Below are 7,526 nucleotides of genomic sequence, written 5' to 3'. Positions count from 1 at the left end.
GAATTTCTGTGTTTCATCGTCAATAAGAAGGTCCAAGATATACAGTAAACCTGAAGTGAAGCATCGGAATCTAAAACTGGACTCACAGGAGAGATTCAAATCATAGAAAGTGAGAGTGTCCGTCCTCTTGTACTTAAGTCGTCATTGTGCCTTTTGAATTTAATTCCGATGCAATTTCTGTGTTTCATCGTCAATAAGAAGGTCCAAGGGATACAGAAAACCTGAAGTGAAGCATCGGAATCTAAAACTGGACTCACAGGAGAGGTTCAAATCATGGAAAGTGAGAGTGTCTGTCCTCTTGTACTTAAGTCGCCATTGTGCCTTTTGCATTAAAATCGGATGCAATTTCTGTGTTTCATCGTCAATAAGAAGGTCCAAACGATAAAGTAAACCTAATGTGAAGCATCGGAATCCAAAACTGGACTCACAGGAGAAGTTCAAATCATAGAAAGTTAGAGTGTCAGTCCTCTTGTACTTAAGTCGGTATTGTGCCTTTTGTATTAAATTCCGATGCAAACTCTGTGTTTCATCGTCAATAAGAAGGTCCAAGGGATACAGTAAACCTGAAGTGAAGCATCGGAATCTAAAACTGGACTCACAGGAGATGTTCAAATCATAGAAAGTGAGAGTGTCAGTCCTCTTGTACTTAAGACGGCATTGTGCCTTTTGAATTTAATTCCGATGCATTTTCTGAGTTTCATCGTGAATAAGAAGGTGCAAGGTATACAGCAAACCTGAAGTGAAACATCGGAATCTAAATCTGACCTCACAGGAGAGGTTCGAATCATAGAAAGTGAGAGTGTTAGTCCTCTTGTACTTAAGTCGGCATTGTGAAATTTGTATTAAATTTGGATGCAATTTCTGTGTTTCGTCGTCAATAAGAAGGTCCAAGGGATACAGTAAACCTGAAGTGAAGCATCGGAATCTAAAACTGGACTCACAGGAGAGGTTCAAATCATAGAAAGTGAGAGTGTCTGTCCTCTTGTACTTAAGTCGCCATTGTGCCATTTGTATTAAATTCGGATGCAATTTCTGTTTTCATCGTCAATATGAAGGTCCAAGGGATACAGTAAACCTGAAGTAAAGCATAGGAATCTAAAACTGGACTCTCAGGAGAGGTTCAAATTATAGAAAGTTAAAGTGTCAGTCCTCTTGTACTTAAGTCGGCATTGTGCCTTTTGTATTAAATTCGGTTGCAAACTCTGTGTTTCATCGTCAATAAGAAGGTACAAGGGATACAGTAAACCTGAAGTGAAGCATCGGAATTTAAAACTGGACTCACAGGAGAGGTTCAAATCATAAAAAGTTAGAGTGTCAATCCTCTTGTACTTAAGTCGGCATTGTGCCTTTTGAATTTAATTTCGATGCTATTTCTGTGTTTCATTGTCAATAAGAAGGTCCAAGGGATACACTAAACCTGAAGTGAAGCATGGGAATCTAAAACTTGACTCACAGGAGAGATTAAAATCATAGAAAGTGAAATGTGTCAGTCCTCTTTTACTTAAGTCGGCATTGTGCGTTTTAAATGTAATTCCGATGCTATATCTGTGTTTCATCGTCAATAAGAAGGTCCAAGGGATACAGTAAACCTGAAGTGAAGCATCGGAATCTAGAACTGGACTCACAGGAGATGTTCAAATCATAGAAAGTGAGAGTGTCAGTCCTCTTGTACTTGAGCCGCCATTGTGATTTTTGTATTAAATTCGGATGCAATTTCTGTGCTTCATCGTCAATAAGAAGGTCCAAGGGATACAGTAAACCTGAAGTGAAGCATCGGAATCTAAAATTGGACTCACAGGAGAGGTTCAAATCATAGAAAGTTAGACTGTCAATCCTCTTGTACTTAAGTCGGCATTGTGCCTTTTGTATTAAATTCGGATGGAATTTCTGTGTTTCATCGTAAATACGAAGGAGCAAGGTATACAGTAAACCTGAAGTGAAGCACGGGAACCTAAAACTGGACTCACAGGAGAGGTTCAAATCATAGAAAGTGAGAGTGTCAGTCCTCTTGTACTTAGGTCGACATTGTGCCATTTGTATTACATTCATTTGCAATTTCTGTGTTTCATCGTCAATAAGAAGGTCTAAGGGATACAGTAAACCTGAAGTGAAGCATCGGAATCTAAAACTGGACTCACAGGAGAGTTTCAAATCATAGAAAGTTTGAGTGTCAGTCCTCTTTTACTTAAGTCGGCATTGTGCCTTTTGTATTAAATTCCGATGCAATTTCTATGTTTCATCGTCAATAAGAAGGTGCAAGGTATACAGTAAACCTGAAGTGAAGCATCGGAATTTAAAACCGGTGTCACAGGAGAGGTTCAAATCATAGAAAGTGCGAGTGTCAGTCCTCTTGTACTTAAGTCGGCATTGTGCCATTTGTATTAAATTCGGATGCGATTACCGTGTTTTATCGTCAATAAGAAGGTCCAAGGGATACAGTAAGCCTGAAGTGAAGCATCGGAATCTAAATATGACCTCACAGGAGAGGTTCGAATCATAGAAAGTGAGAGTGTCAGCCCTCTTGTACTTAAGTCGGCATTGTGCCATTTGTATTAAATTCGGATGCAATTTCTGTGTTTCATCGTCAATAAGAATGTCCAAGGGATACAGTAAACCTGAGGTAAAGCTTCGGAATTTAAAACTGGACTCACAGGAGAGATTCAAATCATAGAAAGTGAAAGTGTCAGTCCTCTTGTACTTAAGTCGCCATTGTGCCATTTGTATTAAATTCGGATGCGATTTCCGTGTTTTATCGTCAATAAGAAGGTCCAAGGAATACAGTAATCCTGAAGTGAAGCATCGGAATCTAAATATGACCTCACAGGAGAGGTTCGAATCATAGAAAGTGAGAGTGTCAGCCCTCTTGTACTTAAGTCGGCATTGTACCATTTGTATTAAATTTGGATGCAATTTCTGTGTTTCATCGTCAATAAGAATGTCCAAGGGATACAGTAAACTTGAGGTAAAGCATCGGAATCTAAAACTGGACTCACAGGAGAGATTCAAATCATAGAAAGTGAAAGTGTCAGTCCTCTTGTACTTAAGTCGCCATTTTTCCTTTTGTATTAAATTCGGATGCAATTTCTGTTTTTCATCGTCAATAAGAAGGTCCAAGGGATACAGTAAACCTGAAGTGAAGCATCGGAATCCGAAACTGGACTCACAGGAGAGGTTCAAATCATAGAAAGTTAGAGTGTCAGTCCTCTTGTACTTAAGTCGACATTGTGCCTTTTGTATTAAATTCGGATGCAAACTCTGTGTTTCATCGTCAATAAGAAGGTCCAAGGGATATTTAAGGAACCATTTGCACTCGAGCACAGACAATATTTAATTTAGTTAACTTAGATTATATGTATCGATTTTTTAAGACAAGAGAATGCAAAATAAAGCAATTAACACCGCTCTCTTCTCACAGCCAGTAGGCATCAACACTCACATGTCATTCGTTGTCCTAGAAGGACTTAATATTTTATGCGGCTCCACAGTTAGCCATATTGATATTTATTAGCAGAAAAGAGGCGCAGAATTAATAAGTCGCTCTCATATGTGAATGATCTGTCATTATTTATCTAGAATTTTACGTAAGTGTAATTTATATCGTAATGTATATGTTGAAATGAATATATGTTTATTTAATCGTATGCTTTTCTTTGTTTTAGTAGTTTCAGTCACTCCATTTTCATGATTGATGCTGAGGTCAGATATCAGACTCTGTCTACAAAAAAAAAAATACATAATGAGCCCTGGCTACGTTCCGTACATCTTCGGACGTGCGAAGCTCGATTAATTCACGGCGTAAAATTTTATTCCCTCAATTACTTATCCAAACAAATAACAATTATTATCATTACAAATTATTATTATTATATTTTATTTTATTTTTTTATTTGTTACACTGGCGACTATGTGCCAGGACTCATTATTGTATCTGTACTACAACTAATTGTTCTTTTTCATGTACATCCTGACCGGTGACGAGAATATTGAAGAAAACGAATAAAATCTGGAGACAATTTGGATTGGAAATGCAATCTTCGCATCAAGACGATATGTACGGTAAGACGAAGCACTCGCGCATCCACATTTGATTCCAAGCACATTTTTCATTCAAAATTATTTGTCTCAGCATTAAATTCAATATTCAGTTTCCATTCAGTAATTTTTTTCAAATTCCGCGAAATCTCATTATTCAGACGATTACATTCCGATCCAACAATACGCAAGTTACATTGCACAATATGGCCGACATTGTACAAGATTCAAGCAACATAGCTAGTCACCATTAACACGTATGCTACTTTCGATCTTTAAAGTCATCTCTCAATCATTCTCAGTCATTTAAACACACACATAGGCAGTACATTTTCACACTACGCGTTTAAACGATTTTTTTCTTGCACACAATTTACTCACGATATGGTAAAAACTCGACACCAGTACACAATGGAACAACAATCAAGTAATGCAAACATGGATACACAGACACATTCAGACACAGAAATTAATACAGACACGCAAACATATCAAAATAATCCGCTACAGACACAAATAAACGCCGAGAGGAGCAATTCAGAACCAAACCTGAGAGACCACGTCACGTCTAATGACGCGGCGGGGGCAAGCTCATTTTGCAATCAAAATTTTGGCGCTATACTGAATTCAATTTTGGAAGGCATATCCAATATTAAGCAAGATAATGACGAAAAATTCTCACAATTAATGACAGACAATGCAGCCTTCAGAAATGACATAAAATCAGACTTCGCCATACTGACTCAAAAGATAGATGAAATTAATACACGTCTTTCCAAACAGGTCGACGATCTTACGGAAAAATTCGAAAATTTAGAATTACGACAAAGCGACAATGCCAATCACATCCATGACTTGACAAAAACCTGTGAAACTATTAATTGCAAACTAGAATCAAACACGCACGCATGTGACGAAATTAATTTAAAGGTGAATACAATAGAAACAAACGTAGCTGACATTCACAAACAGATTCACACAACAATACAGATAGAGGCTGAACCCCATTTGTCTCGCATTAATTCACAATTTAAAGAATGGACGGCACACAAAGACGAAATTTTTGAAGAATGTATACAAAACAAATTGCCACATATTGTGCACGATTCTGTAGTGGAATACATGAACAACAATAGGCAAGTAATCGATGACGATATGCAAACAAAGACAACTCAATGTCAGGTACAACCCAATAGTACACCCACTACACATTTTTACACACACAGAAGAAAATCTCGATTCGGGAATGAACACATGTACTCACACGAATTTCAACACTCAAATACACAATACACTGACACGCATAGCAACAGATACCCATCACCTGAAATACAATACAATTATCATTCTGATGAAGAACCATGTACACACAGGGAAGAATTCAATGATTACACGGAAAGAAACAGACGAACACGTAACAAAGAAGAAGAAAGTCTATCCAAGCACCGTAAATTCCAACCTTTTATACCAGGCAAAAACGCTGTACACCCTGTCATCTTCTTAAAAGCTTTTAGGAACGCATTCCCACGTTCGTGGATCGACCACAAACGCATTGCGTACGTTGTGGATTACATTCAAGGGGACGCTGCTGTCTGGGCTTACCATGAAAGCGACAGATGTGTAACATACGAGCAGTTTGAACGCGCCTTCTTGAATAAGTTTTGGTCACCCACTGTGCAGGAACGCATCCGCAAACAAGTCACTGAACCCGAACACCTCAATCCTAAAAACGGCAACCTTCGCAGATATTTCGAGAAGTACCTAAACATGACACACTTCCTTAATGAACCAGTGAAACCAAAAGATGTGATCCGATCACTGAAAGCAAGACTTCCTTTTAATATTAAAGAGAAATTACTGTACTTACCGGACGACGATCCTGAATATTTTTTGGAAAAGTTAGATGCTGTTGATTTACTATATGAAGAACAAGAACCAACACACAACTCACGCAGTAGGAATCAACATGTCTACATTGCTACATTACCAAACACACAGCAAAATTCACAACACACAGTAAACATGCAAAACAGTCACCACAACTCACAGCTGCACACAAACAACAACTACAACCATACACAGGGAGATAACCCGTACAAAAAACGAAGAAACTACAATTTTAATTCAAGAAGCAATAATGGAAACAACAACGGACACAAAGCAAAACACAAACACTGGCAAAGAAACAACAACACAGATTACACAAGAAATGGAACACTAACACCGCACTTTAATCAGAACGACAACCAGTATGATGTGAGACAGTGGCAAACACCGCAACCGCCACCACAAAATCATATTCAGATGCCACAAGGGAATTTTGCGCAAACAAGCAACACAAACCAACAAGTGACTTCAGCCAAACGAAACCAGACAGGTGATTGGCAAAGACAATATCCAAATGTAAATATTATTGAGGTAGCTAATGAAACTACAACTACACTTACCAATGACCAGACAAACCAGGTAAACTAGAACCAGTCATTACTGAGCCCCAGGTCGTGACTGAGGAACATTTGGGGGGCAAGTTCAATTTAGAAACTATGTTTGAATACACACTTGCTAGTGAAACTGTGAAACAAGAAAAATTAACATTTACACAACAAGAGTTGCCTACACTATTCTTAAGATATAATGAAAGTGGAAACTTAGCTGATGATCTGATAAATGACAACACACAATGTCACAATGTAAATAAAAGATTTGTACTGTCTTCCACCTCAGGCATTGTAGGAGGTATACCTACTAACATAATTATTGATACAGGAGCTGCTGTCAGTGTGATTTCTCACAATTTTTATACTATGATGAAGAAAACTTCTAAGATACCAGAGTTCCCAGTTCAGAACAGTTTAATATTAACTGCATTAGGTAATAAGTCAAGTAGAGTTAATAAGCAGGTATTTGTGACTGTTAATATGGGAAATGGAATCGTACAATGGCCTTTCCTAGTTGTCCAAAACCTTGCTGCCAATTGTATATTGGGTATTGATTTTCTTTGCGAGAAGGACTGTACTATAGACTTCTCAAAAGGCATTTGTTATTTTAAGTATGAAGGCAGAGACATAGTTTTGAACTTGGACACTCGACTAGTAGACCATAACAAGCACTGTTCTGGCTACAAGATACAGATTATACGTGAGACTGACATAGATTCCACACAGCAACCTGTATCACACGGTGAGGTAGTGAATGATGTACTTACACAAATTAATTCTAAGTTATCAGAATGTGATGCTATTAATGAAGAGGAGAGATCCCAGCTTAAACATATTTTACTTAAGAATAAGGATGTTTTCACTAGTAAGCCAGGTAGGATCAACACATATATGTATACGATTGAAGTCAAGCCTCACCAAATCTATTACCACAAGTCATACAATGTACCTCTAGCTCTGCGACCTGCAGTTTGGGAAGAACTAAAGAAAATGATTACATGGAATATTATAGAACCATCAACATCTCCATATTGTAGCCCTTTGCATGTAGTGAAA

This window comes from Schistocerca serialis, unplaced genomic scaffold, assembly GCF_023864345.2.
Source record: "Schistocerca serialis cubense isolate TAMUIC-IGC-003099 unplaced genomic scaffold, iqSchSeri2.2 HiC_scaffold_1417, whole genome shotgun sequence".
In the NCBI taxonomy this organism is placed as follows: Eukaryota; Metazoa; Arthropoda; class Insecta; order Orthoptera; family Acrididae; genus Schistocerca; species Schistocerca serialis.
Note: the sequence above shows the minus strand (reverse complement) of the source record.